A 17,568-nucleotide genomic window follows, 5' to 3' on the forward strand; every position below is an offset into this window, starting at 1 on the left:
GAGAGGCTCACCAGCCAAAGCAGGAATAGAACCTGTCTCTTCTGAATCCTTCCCATGATTAGATTAAGCATCACTCATTACAGAAGATACTCCCCTTTGGCTGATTACAAATGTAATCATCTGTGGATGCAGCTGACGTGATCATGATCTAATTCTATGAAATGTCATCATTGCAACAGACAGGCCAGCACTTGTCCAACCAGACAAAAAGGTACCACCACTTGGCCAAGTTGACACATGAACCTGACCATGACAGTCCGCCCCTTGTCATCTTGGCAGCTATATATATCACCTTAAACCATACCCAATTTCTAAATAAAAACAATAAAACACACATTTTTTTTCTCTTACCTAACAGTAGTCAACTGTCCTGCATATAACCGGAAACACATTAAATCTCTCCAGAATAGGGCATAAATCCTTGGGCAACATTCATTCTTAAATTGATATCTTACAATTTAAATAGTATAACACAAACAAAACAGTATTGCAGTCCTCGTTTCTGTAACTGATCATATGGTCGAAGTTCATATTTATCACTACCTTCTTCCACTACCCATTCCATGTTCCCTTTACCCTCTGCAAGCACTTCAGCTGGCTGTGGTTCTTTGCTGGGTGGGGTGACCCAAACATTCATTCCTGAAGTTTCAGAGCCATTGGCAGTCCTGCCTGGATTGGGTTGTTGCAGTTTTCCATTGATTTTAATCACAGGGCATGGTAGTACTAAAAGACACCCTAGGGAATCTCCTATATTGCAAGAAATCTCTTCTTTACCTCCATTATGTAGTTGCAGTCCTACTTCCTCCTGATAGTCAGGGTCAGTCACCCCAGACAATAATGTAATCCCCTTCTTGGTTTGTTAATCCAGTGGCACAAGTAGCCCAAAGTGACCAGGTGGCAGTCTTAACTTCCAGTTCAGTGGAATCATTGTTGTTTTTCCTGGAGGAAGCACTCCCCGTTTAGGAACTAAAACCTGTAGACCAGCAGAGCTCAGGATCACAGGGACAGGAAGCAGAAATTCTCCTAGTGGATCACTAGGGGTAATAGTGAGTGGTACCACTCCCATTTCTACCCCTTGGTTCCTGGACCCATGAATCCTGGCTATGGGAGAAACAAAACCATACAGCGGACACTGATTCAGAGCATATACAGCTTCCTGGAAAACATGACCCCAGCCTTTCAAGGTATTGCCACCTAGTTGGCACCATAATTGAGTTTTCAAAAGGTCATTCCACCGTTCTATCAATCCAGCTGCTTCTGGATGATGGGGAACATGGTAAGACCAGAGAATTCCATGAGCATGTGCCCATTCCCGCACTTCATTTGCTGTGAAGTGTGTTCCTTGATCCGAAGCAATGCTATGTGGAATACCATGACGATGGATAAGGCATTCTATAAGCCCACAGATGGTAGTTTTGGCAGAAGCATTGCATGCAGAGAAAGCAAACCCATATCCAGAGTATGTGTCTATTCCAGTTAGAACAAATCGCTGCCCCTTCCATGAAGGGAGTGGTCCAATGTAATCAACCTTCCACCATGTAGCTGGCTGGTCACCCCGGGGAATGGTGCCATATTGGGGGCTGAGTGTGGGTCTCTGTGGTTGGAAGATTGGGCACTCAGCAGTGGCTGTAGCCAAGTCAGCCTTGGTGAGTGGAAGTTCATGTTGCTGAGCCCGTGCATAACCTCCATCCCTACCACCATGTCCACTTTGTTCATTAGTCCATTGGGCAATGACAGGAGTTGCTGGGGAAAGAGGCTGACTGGTATCCACAGAACAGGTCATCTTATCCACTAGATTATTAAAACCTTCCTCTGTTGAAGTCACTCTCTGGTGTGCATTCATATGGGACACAAATATCTTCATGTTTTGAGCCTAATCAGAAAGGTCTATCCACATATTTCTTCCCCAGACCTCTTTGTCACCAATTTTCCATTATGGTCTTTCCAAGTCCCTCACCATCCAGCCAAACCATTAGCGACAGCCCATGAGTCAGTATACAAATGCACCTCTGGCCAGTTTTCCTTCCAAGCAAAATGAACAACCAGGTGCACTGCTCAAAGTTCTGCCCACTGGGAGGATTTCCCCTCACCACTGTCCTTCAAGGACACCCCAGAAAGGGGTTGTAATGCTACAGCTGTCCACTTTTGGGTGGTACCTGCATATCATGCTGAACCATCTGTAAATCAGGTCTGAGTTTTCTTTTCCTCAGTCAGTTCACTGTAAGGGACTTCCCAAGAGGCCATAATTCTGGTCTGGGAAAGAGAAGATAATGTGGCAGGAGTGGAGACCATGGGCATTTGGGCCACTTCTTCATGTAACTTACTTGTGCCTTCAGGACCTGCTCTGGCTCTATCACGTATTTACCATTTCCACTTTACAATAGAGTGCTGCTGTGCACGCCCAACTTTATGGCTTGGTGGGTCAGACAACACCCAACTCATGATAGGCAACTCAGGTCTCATGGTAACTTGGTGGCCCATGGTCAAGCGTTCAGTCTCTACTAAGGCCCAGTAGCAAGCCAAAAGCTGTTTCTCAAAAGAAGAGTAGTTATCTGCAGCAGATGGTAAGGCTTTGCTCCAAAATCCTAAGGGTCTGTGTTTTGATTCTCCTATAGGGGCCTGCCAAAGGCTCCAGACAGCATCTCAATTTGCCACTGACACTTCCAGCACCATTGGATCTGTTGGATCATATGGCCCAAGTGGCAGAGCAGCTTGCACAGCAGCCTGGACCTGTCGCAGAGCCTCCTCTTGTTCAGGTCCCCACTCAAAATTAGCAGCTTTTCTGGTCACTCGATAAATGGGCCGGAGTAGCACACCCAAATGAGGAATATATTGTCGCCAAAATCCAAAAAGACCAACTAGGCGTTGTGCCTCTTTTTTGGTTGTGGGAGGGGCCAGATGCAGCAATTTATCCTTCACCTTAGAAGGGATATTTCGACATGCCCCACACCACTGGACACCTAGAAATTTCACTGAGGTGGCAGGTGCTGTATTTTTGTTGGCTTTATCTCCCATCTTCTGACATGCAAATGCCTTATCAGTAAATCTAGAGTAGTTGCTACTTCTTGCTCACTAGGTCCAATCAACATGATATCATCAATATAATGGACCAGTGTGATGTCTTGTGGGAGGGAGAAATGATCAGGGTCTCTGCGGACAAGATTGTGACATAGGGCTGGAGAGTTGATATACCCCTGAGGTAGGACAGCAAAAGTATATTGCTGACCTTGCCAGCTGAAAGCAAACTGTTTCTGGTGGTCCTTACTAATATCTACTGAGAAAAAAGCATTTACCAGATCAATAGCTGCATACGAGGTACCAGGGGATGTATTGATTTGCTCAAGCAATGATACCAAGTGTGGAACAGCAGCTGCAATTGGAGTTACCACCTGGTTGAGCTTGCGATAATCCACTATCATCCTCCAAGACCCGTCTGTTTTCTGTACAGGCCAAATAGGAGAGTTGAATGGGGATGTGGTGGGAATCACCACCCCTGCATCCTTTAAGTCCTTAAGAGTGGCAGTAATCTCTGCAATCCCTCCAGGAATACGGTATTGCTTCTGATTTACTATTTTGCTTGGTAGGGGCAGTTCTAGTGGCTTCCACTTGGCCTTTGCCACCATAATAACCCTCACTGCACAAGTTAGAGAGCTAATGTGGGGATTCTGTTTGTTACTCGGTATGTCTATGCCAATTATACATTCCGGAACTGGGGAAATAACTACAGGATAGGTCTGAGGACCCACTGGAACCACTGTGAGATGGACCTGAGCTAAAACTCCATTGATCACCTGGCCTCCATAAGCCCCTACTCTGAGTGGTGGACCAGAGTGACGTTTTGGGTCCCCTGGAATTAATGTCACTTCTGAACCAGTGTCTAATAATCCCTGAAATATCTGATCATTTCCTTTTCCCCAGTGCACAGTTACCCTGGTAAAAGGCTGTCAGTCTCCTTGGGGAAGGCTTGGAGGAAGATTAACAGTATAAATTGGTGGCAGTGTAACAGGCTTCTCCCCCAAAGGGACCTGGCCTCCCCTTCATTCAAGGGGCTCTGGGTCTATAAACTGTTTCAAGTCTGGAAATTGATTAAGGGGCCGTGACTCTGTGTTTTTGTAATTCAGGTTAGACTTCTGTTCCCTTGACCTAGAACTCTTTTGTTTATACAGCTTGAACAAGAATTTAGTAGACTGCCCTTCGACTGTATTTCTAGGCACCCCATGATTTACTAGCCAATGCCACAAATCTCTGTGTGTCATATAATTTTGATGCCTGCTTTGAGTTTGCTGTCTATTATAATAGCCATGTCTACCCTGTCTTTGGAAATTAAGTGCTGCCATCTGGCTTCTGCCAACTCAGGATCCTGTCATCCCCATTGTGTTTAAGGATTCCAGCTCTGTGACAGCAGTTCCTACAGTAATATCTGACCTACAGAGAAGTGCAACCACAGAGCTCTTTAGGGATGATGGTGCTAGTCTCACAAATTTATTTCTCACTGTTCTGGTAAAAGGTGCATCCTCTGGACATTCCTGGGATGTAAGAGCAGGCTTTGCATGATAAATCCACTCTAACTTCCAATCTATCTAAGCCTCTGGATCCCCTCATCTACATTATACCCAGGCAGTTCTGGCATTTCAACCTCAGTTAATGTAGGCCACCTTTTGATCCATATTTCAACCAACCATCCAAACAAACTGTTAATACCTTTTCTCACCGTTCAAGCTATAACATTGAATGCAGAATCTCTGCTTAGTGGGCCCATATCAATAAATTCAGCCTGATCCAGCCTAATAGTCTTCCCATACCCTTTAAATCCATTACCACACATATTCCCCTGATTTCTATCTATATAAATTGGAAAACTCACACAGTTCTTTTGGAGTATAATGTACCTCCTCATGTATGATACTTTGTACCTCACCTTTAGGGGCCTGTTGGGACTTTAGTCTAGTTATAGGTCTGGAATCACTCTAGGGCTAATCCCTTCAGGAGGAGGTTGGGTGGCCAGCTTCTCAAGGCAGGCTGGAGGTGGGGCAGTTATGTCCTCAGGGCAAACTATTACAGGGTTATCTAGAGAAGACTCCTCATGAATCTAGGGTTTCAACCTCACCCCCGACATCATTGTCAATCCATATATCACCATCCCTTTTTTCAGGGTCCCACTCCTTTCCAATCAGTGCCCTCAGTTTAATGGCAGACACCATGCAACATTGAGATTTCAGTTTACATTGTAAAGCTCTTACTCTAACAATAAGATTCTGAGTCTGATTTTCAGAGATCTCAAGTCTGCTGCTACAGGAAATAAGATTTTCCTTCAGGATACTCATAGAAACGTATACAATGTCAGACGGCACTTAAGCTTCTCGTTTGAAGCCTTAAGCCCATCCCTTTCACTCCTGAATGTAGCCAGTGTATCTAACAACAACCAACCAACATCTCTATACCTCTTATTTCTACAAAACTCTGCAAAGGTGTCAAAAACATTATCCCCCAGAGCCTGGTTTTGTACATGTGAAGCATTAGGAGAATTGAATGGTGATATTTTGGCTATCTCTTTTGCCAACTCTCTGCATGGATTGGGAGTGTCATTCTGATTACAGGAATCAGAGTCCTTAGTGTCTTTGAGTCCAGTCAAAGTAGAAAACCATTCATAAAAACCCATTTTTAAGATTCTGTTTCTTAAGAACCACTCCTGGTACCAAGATGTATTAGTTAGAGTTCTCTAGAAAAACAGAATCAACAGGGAACACTCGCAAATATAAAATTTATAAAAGTGTCTCACGTGACCGTGGGAATGCAGATCCAAAATCCGCAGGGCAGGCTGTGAAGCTGACAACTCTGATGGAGGGTCTGGACGAAATCCACAGGAGAGGCTCACCAGCCAAAGCAGGAATAGAACTTGTCTCTTCTGAATCCTCCTTAAAAGGCTCCAGTGATTAGATTAAGCATCACTCATTGCAGAAGATACTCCCGTTTGGCTGATTACAAATGGAATCATCTGTGGATGCAGCTGACGTGATCATGATCTAATTCTATGAAATGTCATCATTGCAACAGACAGGCCAGCACTTGCCCAACCAGACAAATAGGTACCACCACTTGGCCAAGTTGATACATGAACCTGACCATGACATAACATAAGGTCATTTAATTTTTAATTAACTCCCCCAGATGATTCTCTAGTCAGCCTGGTTGAGAATCACCGGTCTACCTTTACTCAGAGTGATATCGAGCAGTTTTTATCCAGTGGAGTTTTTAAAATGTCACACATACAGACTCATTATGTAAAAAATATAAGCAGGAAGAAAATGATATAAATACCTGTAATTTTACTATTCAGAGAAAATCCCATTTTTATATTTTGCTATATTTCTTTCTGAATATATTTCTTTCTAACTAACAATGACATAGATTCTGTTTTGTAACTTGCTTTTTTTCATGCAGAAGTATATTGTAAACATTTTTTATGTCAGTGAAAATATTTTTCATGGGCAAACAACTGAGCTTTGCTTTTTTCAACCTTTTTCTTTGTAGACCTAGATAAGGCATAATCTTGCATACTTTTAGAATTTAAATTTGTTTTGAAAATAGTGTTTTCCTTAACATCTTAAACAACCATTTTCCACAGAATGCATTTAATAAGGAATATTTTCTTACTTTTGTGTATTCTACTGTATTCTATGTTGCAGCTTTTTAGATACAGCAGTATATATATGAGAATGAAAAGATCCGACCACACTTTCTGTGGTTGTATTAACCCTAACCAGTCTACACTTAGACATGCGATTTCCTTGGGAGATTTTACCAAAATGGTTTGAATCCAGTACATAGAATATATGAAATCACGGTACTTGGGGAATGAATGGTAGAAACTTTTTTTCATATAGAAATTATATAATTCATATTTGAAAATAAACAGACTTAGTGGTTGACTTAAATTGCAGTCTAGAAACAAAACACCAAAAGTGTTACAACATAATCTTGGTAAGGATTGAAAGATGTGGTTAATTTTGTGTCAATTTGGCTAGGTCATGGTGTCCAATTGTTTAATCAAACACCAACCCAAATGTTGTCATGGAGATATTTTGTAGATGGGATTATCATCTACAATCAATTGACCTTAAGTAAAGGAGATTGCCCTTGATAATGTGGGTGGGCCTCAACCAAATCAGTGCCAGGCCTTAAATGCAAAGAATGGAGGGCTTGGGGAGGAAGAAGGCATTCTGCCTCAAGATTATACCCTATACTCCTAGCCTAAGGAATTTGGACTCAAGACTTCAATATAACTCTTACTGGAATTTATAGCCTCTGGTCTACCCTATAGAATTCAGATTTGCCAGCTCCCACAATTGCATGAGCCATTCCTTACAATGATCTTTTAATATGCGTGTATATATAGATATATACACATATAAGCATATACATGTACATATATACTTATTTATATATGTATGCACACTACACACATATATACTTGTATCCTGTTGGTTCTAAACAAATAATAAAATAAATAACTAATCAAGAGACAAATACTAAAATAATTTTTAAGTCACCAGAGATATCTGTGGGGATTTTAGATTATTTAGATACCTCCCAGAGATTCTGAACTGTGACACCTTTCCCTCCCCCATGTAACACCCACCAACAAAAATACAGAGATTCTGGAGACCACCTGAACCACTCTTACTGTGATGAGTGGGTTTAATCTAGTTTCTCCCGGAGTCACCACTTGCTCCTGAGGGAAATATGGGAAAGTCAGTGCATTTATCAGATTTATCCAGTGCAGTGTTCAGCATTGGATAAATATATACCTATCTCTTGCTTCCTATCTTTAATTCATTCTTGAAAACGTTTCCACTAAGTGAAAAATTGCTAAATGAAAAAGTATTTTCATTCTTTTTTTTTCTTTTTATTTCACATGGGCAGGCACCAGGAATCGAACCTGGGTCTCTGGCCTGGTAGGCAATTTTCATTATTTTAATGGGAAAACTTATGATTAATTTCATGCCAATCCAAAATATTTAGCCAATTTTCACAGATTAAAAAAAAGATTTTGGTTGGACACTGAAGACAAATTTATACAGGCAATATACAACAACTTGAAAATAAAAGTACATTAGTCAGGGTTCTCCAGAGAACCAGAACTTACTGGATATTAGATAGATAAAGATATGGTGTGGGCTGCATCCATTTTCAGGGCTAGGTGACTTGGCAGGTGAGTTGTTACACACGCCTTAGTAGATTCTGACTTCCAGGCCACCATCCTGCTGTCTCTACCAATAAACATCTTTTTTGGGGGGTCTGATAAGCATCCACAACAGGTGCCTTAATCCAGCATTTTGTTCACCTGGAGGCCCACCAGCATTTCATGCCTGGCTCCAAGCCAGTGAGCTGGGCTTCTTACTCATGTAAAGTTTGAGAATAGGTTGAGATAGTTTTGGCCCAAAGATCTCTAATCATTCACTTCACCAGATAAAACTGTGTGGGACTCACAGTTGAATTCTCTCATGAGAATTCATGAGAGAAACTTCGGAGGAAACCAGATACTAGATGGTTTGAGTAGCCTTTTGTCCCTATACCCAGTTTGGACGAAGGATTTGCACATCAGGTCAGTTATGGCCCTCCATCACATATTTTTATGTAAGAGGTTTTTTATTGGAATTGCCTTACCTGGTCTTGGGGAGTGGCAAGTCCCACAAGTTGGAACTTCCATGAAGGTGAAACTGAATTCCCTAGAAGAAGCTGCGAGATGGAAACTCCAGTGAAGATGATGTTGAATTCCCCAGCAGAAGCGGGCTGACTTAAGGAGACGTGGAAATTCTTCTGAACTGCTGAAATCCTCAGCTCTCGTGTTAAGGTCCCCACAACTGATTGGATGAGGAGACTCTTCCCTTTGTTGATTGTAGAGATAGTAGATGCAAACAGCCACAGATGCAGTCACCTGACTGGTGATCTGAATTCATCTATGGAAAACATTCACAGTAACGATCAAGCCGGTAACTGCTTGACCACACCACAGACTACATTACCTAGCCAGCTTGGGACATGCAATTAACCAACACAAAATGCGATTTGTAGATAAGCAGTGATAAAAGCATATTGAACTCACCTACGGAGGAAGAGAAGCTTCGATAGTAGGTGGTGGTGGGTGAAGGAGGGGTGCAAGGCGTAGAAGGTAAGTTAACTCAAATAGCATTTGGAGGTGCACTAAATTGCACTTAAAAAAATTTGTAGTATAGAAAAACACCTTTAGGGCAAAATAAAGGTGAGAGTCTGTGGAAACAATGAATGTGCACTATAGCCTGAAAAATAATAAAATCTGCAACTTCCCCATTCCTATAGCTTGGCATATACAGTAAAGCAAGATATTTCTGGTTAACCCAAACACAGTGAAAATTCAAATTTGTTCGATGTGATATCCACTAACTAGAAACTCTTGTATTAAGTAAATTGATGAGTATGTTTTTCAGCTGGAACCATTCAAAATAGAATTTCTCATGGTATGTTTATTTAGTGTGTTTTTGGATGAAGGTATTAAACAACAACAACAAAAGAGCTGTTGTCTGAAAACTGGTTTAACTTTTCAAATGTTATTATGGAGAAATATCATTAACCAAAAGTCTTTCTATGAGTTATATCTGGTCATATCTGCCCTAGTCAGAGACATGTTTTTGTCCATTAGAAGTGAATATTGTAGTTCTGGATGTTTTCTTTAATGAGTCACTTCACCCATCTGAAAAAAACCCAGGATTTCTTGTGATGAGGCTGCTTTTTAATTTTTCTAATTTTAATTTCCATTAAAGAGAAAGTTTACCGGTAATTTAAAGATTTGTGTGAGTACAAGATGGATTTAAGATAATTGGGTAATGTATAATGAACACACCAAAAGGTTATAGAAAAGCACAAGGCAATTTTCACATTTTTCAAGCGTAGCTGTATTTTACCGTATGGTTGCAATCATTCTCTTTTTCAGCCAGTTTTTTCCCCCTGTTTTAGTGTTAATAGCTCAGTCATATTTGCAGTCATTTACATGTCTTCTGGCATTAAGCATTCCATTTTGTTAGCGTATGGGAAGCTTTTGACATTAGGTAATAAAAATGCCTTAACTATGATTTGCTAATTGCTTGACATTAGCTGTGAAATAATGGCACTGATAGTAAGGGAAGGATGGAGGAAGCTCAAGGCTTAAAGAGACACTCTCTCTGCTTAGGCTTCATTTTCTAAGCAAAGAGTAAACCTCTGGTCTCTTCAGTTTAAAAGAGAGTTTACAACATGATTAGGCGCTTTAATCATGTCAGAAATAGAATCAAGCAGTAAGGAGTAATTTTAACTTTGCCATTCAATATGTGAAAACTAGGAAATGTCTCATTTCTTTTTTATGAAAAGAAAAGATTAGAAAAAGAACTCGAAGTAGTCTTTTTTACAGCTTTGCAAGCAACCTACTAACCACCTATAAATTCATACAGCTCCAAGGGGGTAAGAGGCCTCCAGTGATTTTTTTTTTACCTTTCCCCCCCTTTATTTTGCTGGAGGGAAAGAGGGGGCTGGCACTTGGAGGGCAGAACAACGAAGGTCTAGTCTTACTACTCTGCATTTTTACCTTGAATTTATTAGTTGTATGCTTTTTCTTTCTGTAATACATTATGCACTCCCTCTAGTGTCAGAATTTGTATATGATCTGAAACCCAGTTTGACAAAGTGCTGCTATAAACATTAGAGGAAGGTTCAGACTCTTAATTATGCCATATTTCAAAGATATTAAAGGCCACCTAATAACATGAAGAACAGTCCTACAGGAAGTTGCCTTGGCTCAGAAAAGAAAGCATATTTTAACCTGGATTATAAAGAACCTTCTTCCAAGCCTTGTGACCCCCTAAAGTGACCTATAAACAAGCTTAGACCTTTGTTAAATCTTTAAATTCCTTGAATAATTGGAAGTGTCTATTAAATTCTGAATTCTGTAAAACAAACAAAAAGCCACAGCTAGAAAGAAAAGCCCATGGGACTGTTATGAAATATGTTATTGTCATCTTGTGGAAGTTTATTGGTTATTTTATTTCCATGTCTCTTTCAGGACCCTGAAGTTAAAATGACCATTTAAATCATACCCCGTAAACTCTACCATTGGTGGGTTCTTCTGCAGACGTCCCCCAAGTCTTCTTCTTCCCAGCACAATTCGAATGCTTCCCTTCCCATCCTTTTCCCACCCAGACCATGGGCCTTGAGGAAAGCTGATTCCACCCCCAGCTGCAGGTGGCCCAAAATGACCTGTGGGCAATTCCATCCTTCTTCCCAGTGATGGCTTAAGAGAAGGCACTGGACCTAGTTCTGGCCAATGAGATGCCTTCAAGGAACATTCTTCTTCACTCTTCTGGGTGAACTTCTAGAAGTGACACTTTCTTTCTTTCTCTTTTGGATGCTGGCATGTGCTGATTGGAGGTCTGGAATTTCTGCAGCCACCCTGTCATTCAGCATGAGAATGAGGCTAACATTGTGGGGGAGGTTAAGGTCAAGAAAATCACAGGGTGATGCAGTATAAACCATCGGTGTGTCAGATCCAAAGTTCACCCTATCTATGGACTTTCAGTTATGGGAACCGATGTTGGGCATTATTTAAGCCAGTTTGATGTGCAATTTTTATTAGTTGCAGCCAGAATTTTCTCCGACTTACAACTATTGTAGTACTTAATTGAATGATCTTTTTATATTGAAATTCCATTTGCGTATAAGCCCAGTTTAACATTCACTTTCATGCCAATTCATCAGAAAAATATAAAACAATGGTCAAAGTGGATTGTATTCCTTGACTATTATTGCATAACAGATTATACCAAAACCTAGCAACTTAAAATCGCAATAAATATTTTTTAATCTCTCAGCGTTTCTGTGGGTCAGGAATTTGGGATTCCCCTGGCTGGGTGGTTGCAGTTAAGATGTCGGCTGGGGCTCTGAGCAACTGAACGCTGCCCCTTCCAATATGGCTCACTGAGCAGGCTGAGACATTGGTACATGATCATGGTGGGAGGCTTCAGCTCCTTCCCAATAGGGTCTTTCCACAGGTTGAGTCTCCTCAGGACATGATAATCTGGCTTCCCCCAGAAGGACTGATCCATCTAAGAGAATGAGAGGCAGGTAGAAGCTATTCTTTCAATGATTAAGCCCCACAAGTCACAGCAGCTTCCACCACATTCTGTTCACAGAGGCAAATCTCTGCATTCAGCTCACATTCAAGGGAAGGGCAATAGGTTCCTCCTTTTGAAGGGAAAAATGTCAAAGACTCAGTGAACTTACTTTAAAACCGCTGGGAGCTTCTCATCTACAGAGAACACACTGAGAATCTTCATTGAGCTGAGTCTTCCTTAGGCCTTCTCTACAAATACACCTGTAATACAAGCAACTAACAGTTTTTATTCTCTTCCAGGCACTCTTTAAAAAGCTTTACAGGTATAAGCCATTTAATTTTCACATCAGCCGTATGAATTAGACACTGTTATGATTCCATTTTATAGTTGTGGAAACTGAGGCATACGGCAGTGATATAACTTTCCAAGGTCACATATCTACTAAGTTTCAGTTACAGAATTTGAACCCAAGCAATCAGCCTGATTGTCTGTATTTGCAAGCATCTCATATTATCTTCCTGCTAGTATAGTATAGGCAATCATTGGTAATAACCTATATTTCACTGGCCTTGCCTCTGCCTTTCTATATGGACCTCAGACCCTTACATAGTGCCTGCCAGTCATTCCTGGGAGGTGCCAGAGGCTGTTTCTTATGTGCTTATCACAGGCTGTTATGTGACATCCCCTTGCCTTTGCTCTCTTCTGAATCCCTTCAGGTTGGTTGCAGGTATCAGCATCACTTCCACCAGTCTCCTCTTCTCCCACCACGGCCTTCATGCTGGAGCCCTCCACATTCCCCAGCTGCATGACAATTTGTAGCAGAATGAAGAATACCTCCCTCTCCCCACTCCTCTCTTTGGTCTGTCTGTCTGTCTGTCTATCTGTCTCTCTCTCTCTCCATGGTCACTGCAGAGATGGCCACCCAAGCTTCGCTGCTCATCACTAGTATCTCTGGGAGTTTTGAACACAACAGCTCTTTCAGTGTTTGCTTTGACAGACTCCTATGGTCCCTCCACCCCTCGATAATATATACATCTTTCCTTGTACACAAAGCCCATTTGGCTCGCACCTCTGCACAAGTCCCGTACCTTGCCGTTTCCAGGATATACTCTGTTCTTGCAGGCTCCACAGTCTTTATGTAAAGAGACATCTAGGCTACTTGCCCCACCCGCTCACCAGACATGCCCAGATGGGCTGAACCCCATTGGTGAACAGCTTAGGACCAGCTCGCCAGACATGCCCAGGTGGGCTGAAACCCATTGGTGAACAGCTTAGGATCAAGCTGGGATTCCTACAACATAAAAAAGAACATGAATGTAAAACCAAAAACCTACAAAATAAAATGAAGCCTCAGGAAAATGGTGTACTCCTGAACAATTCTCAACTATTAACTTTCCTAACATTTAAATAAAATTTCCCACTGGGAAATTTCTAATTAGACATTTTGGATAGAAGTGAATTAGTCACAAATCTCCCACCACCACTCAACCCCCACCTATAAGCTCTTAAGGTTTATTCATTCTTTCAGAATACTCATTGAGCAGAGTCTGTCTCCCAAGCAAATGCCAAGCACAGGGAAGCTAGCACTGGGCAGGCAGGCATAGTCTCTGCTTTCATGGAGTGCTAGCAAGTAAGGTGTAATGGAAAGGGGACGGGCATTTACAGACCCTCCTACTGACATAGGGATTCAGGGTCTCTGAACATGTGGTTGAAACCTTTAACTTACAGATCTGACATGTTTCATTGTGGAGAAACCAAGAGGTTTTGAAAGTAGGCCCACTGAGGTGTTGCCATCATGACTATAGGGTAAAAGCCCCAAATGCCTCACAAAGACTCAAAAAAGAAATTACAGGCAGATTTTTAAAATAGAGATAAAAACAGAAGGAGGCATCCATTTGCCTTTAGTTGAGAGGAGAGCAGGCTCTAGCCCACATCCATCTCTCCCTGTCTAACATAAAGTTAATGATCTGCCCACATTATTTATCTCTTGATTACTGCTCATACTCTGTAAACAATTTTAAACTGCATCAAATCCATCCATGAATTAGTTGCCCAACCAGCTAGTTGGGTCCTAGAGGGCAGGGAGGACCCTTCTTTGCCTTCTCAGTGGGGCTAAGCTCAGGCTGACTCTGGCTGCCCACCAGATGGGGTGGCTTAGTAGATGTGAATGGAACTGACCAGCTGACTGCAGGGACAGGTGCCACTGAGTCTCCAGGCTCCCTTTCTCTCTCAAACTCATCAGTCTGAGATCTGTTTTCTTGCCTCAGCATCCTCTTCCTGCCTTTTCCCTTTCATGGCCTGTCTCATTCATCTTCTTTTCTCAATCCCCTCCTCAATTGAAGGTGACCTGCTTTCTAGTCATTTACTTAATAAACGTTTTCTGAGCACCTACTATGTACCAGACACTGTGATAGATGCTAGGGCCACAAAGGCAATTAAAATGTGGCTCCTTGCCCTAAAAAAATTTATAATCTCATGAAGGGAGAGACTCAAGTAAATCAGGGATTATGCTACCCTGCTAAAAGTACTATGGCAGAGGTAAGTTCAGGGTGCTGTGAAAGTCCCTGGGAGGGGCAAGTAAGTCAGGTAGGAACATTAAATCAGACTTCCAGGGGAGCTGACATTTTAAAAGATAAGTTTGTGAAAGACAGCTGACTCTAAAATATTCACGCTGAAAGAAGCCTAAGTAACCTAATCCAACTTCCATGTTTACAGATGAGGAGACCAACGCAGAACAGGGAAGAGCATTGTCAAAAGTTACATCTCCTGCTGCTGGCTAAATCGAAACTAGAGCAAAGATTGGAATTTAGCCTCATTTGGTGGTGGTGAGGGGGGTGCTATAATTCTGGCCACAGTGTGGAGGAAGAGTGGAAGCAGGAAACCAGTTAGTACAATAACCCCAGGTGAGAGGTGAGAGATGATGAAGACATACACTTCTGTGGAGGGGTGAAAGTATCAGATTCTACCTACATTAACATTTGAAGGAAAGCGCCTGGTCTGGATGTGGGGTGAGGAGGGGGATGGGGAGGAGAGGGGAGGGAAAGGGGGTGGGGGGAGGGAGGGAAGGGGTTAAAAAAGAGGAGTAATAAGCTTTGAACACTCTGGCGATGCATCCAACCAGCAAAGGAGTGGACTATAACAGAACCAAGAGAAACAGAACCAAGAGGAAATGGTTTCCTGGTGAGAATTTCCAAGAGGAGGAAATGATCTACTTTGTCATATAATGCTGATATGTTGAATTAAATGGTTAGTGAGAAATTAGTACTGTATTTGGCAAGGTGGAGGTCATTAGGGTCACTGATAAAAGCTGTTTTAGAGGAAGGGGACAACTTTGTCATTGACGTGAGTTCAAGAAAGAATGACATCAGAGGAAATGGAGACAAAAAATACATACAACTCTTCAGAAGAGTTTTACTGTAAAGGAGAATAGAGAAATAAAGCCGTATCTGAAGGAGAATGTATTTTGAGTCTACAAAAAAGATTACAGTCTCTTTGTGTTCTCCTGGGAATGATCCAGAACACAGGGTGCAATTGTTGATGCAGGAGAGAGAGACCAAACCTGAAAGTGACACATTCAGAATAGCAGAGAGGGTGGGAGGCAGTGCGGAAGCAGTGGTCCACCCTAGTTAGGTGGGCGTGCCCCTCGGCATTTAACAGCAGAGAAGGCAGAGGACACGGGTTCAGAGACATAGGCTGGTAGATCTGCTGGTGGAAGGGTGTGCAGATTTGTCTCTGGTTATTTCAATTTCTCAGCAAAATTAGAAGGAAAGCCATCAACTGAGAGCAAAAGTGGAGAAGTTGTTGGTTGTTTCAAAAGAAAGGAAAAGCTATAAAAGAGTCATCCAGGAAGCTGGGAATGTGCATGGACTAGGTCCAAATAGGGGGTCAACAGGACCCCATTAGAGTTTTGTGCTCATGCATTTATAATGTAGCCAATCAGCATAGTTGTGTCTTTTCCTTCAGCCATATTCAGCTGCTTGTGTACTGGAGAGAAGGAAGCAGAGGGTTGGATTTAACCAAGAGCAAGGGAGTGGTCCAAATAATCTAAACTGGGGAATGAAGAAACTGAGGACACAAAGGAGGAAGGGAAGTAAAAGAGGAGTATGATCCATGGATTTGGGGTCTGATGGGGTTGAAGTACTGTTGGGGTTAGCATATTGGGCAGCAGATAGAAAAATAGGAAATAGTTGTCAAAGAGTAGTATGGTTGAAACTGAGACTGTGGAGGGAGCGTATTTATTGATAATGACTCGCTGTAGGGTGTGGCCATGGGAGTGGACGGCTGACATGCGAGTAGAGGTGAGAAAGATCATTGGAGGAGCAGGGTCAAGGAGTGAAAAGTTCAGGTTTTAGAAGAGAAATCTATGTGGACACTAAAATCACCAAGAATAATATCAAGGATAATGTTGAGGGAGAGAGAGAGTGAAGAGGGTGCTAAAATCCTGAAGGAATGAGGAGTGACCTGGAGGTGCACAGATGACTGTGACAACTTTACTACAGTCTTTAAGGGCAACAGTACATCAAACAGGAATGTGAACATAGAACTGCAGCCCACTTAACTTCTTCCTAGAAATAAGGTAGGGGGAGGCCATTTACTTTGCTGGCAGAGAAGGCTAATGCCTCTTTTGTAAATATCAGTTAGTGCTGCTACATTCAAGACATGTTCTCTAGGACTCAGAATGTCCTAAAGGTACCTTAGGGACTGCCATTGTGTGCATTTGTGTGTGTGCCTGTGTAAGGGGTCGTGGTGAAGGGGATTAACTGGCTAGTGAAAAGGAGAATGAAGCGATGTTCTCTGTGCTCTCTCCTCTATGTCCACCCAACCAGAGAAGTTCGATTTTTAATTGTCTGTATTTGAGGTTTTTATTTGTTTGGTGAGATGACTCTTCCACATCTTTCCATGCGTTTGAAATCAGGATTTAAAGAGGATTCCCCAACACATAAATTTATTTATGCTCATGTGGAAGTGGGGATCTGTTGTGCACTATTGTTCCTTAATTATACCTCCCTGAGGAAGTTCAAAAACATTCTTTTCTAATGCAGTCAGTTTGCTTTTATGGGTTTTCATAACATAGAATGACTATGATGAGGGGCATATGATTTAAGTCATGCCCCACCCCACCCCCACCCCCAATCTGTGAAATAAAGGATTGTGTTAAAAAGAGATTCGAGTGTATCCGAAATAAACTTTTCAGGAATTCATCTTTTATCAGGAGCAATTTCTCCCATTTTATTTGCAAACTATTCTTTCCAGTAGATGAAACTGAAGTTTAAGCGGAGGTGTATAACACACACAGTCAAATATAACCACTGATATTTTTTTTGCCCTGATATAATTTCATTGTAGCATATGTTTTTTCAAGATGTTGTGACATTACCTCAGGGTAGGCTGACACATTCTCTTGACTTTACAATGTAAATGTTTTGACTCAGTGAGTGTTTCCTTCAGG

Source organism: Tamandua tetradactyla, chromosome 1 (genome assembly GCF_023851605.1).
Source record: "Tamandua tetradactyla isolate mTamTet1 chromosome 1, mTamTet1.pri, whole genome shotgun sequence".
NCBI lineage: Eukaryota > Metazoa > Chordata > Mammalia > Pilosa > Myrmecophagidae > Tamandua > Tamandua tetradactyla.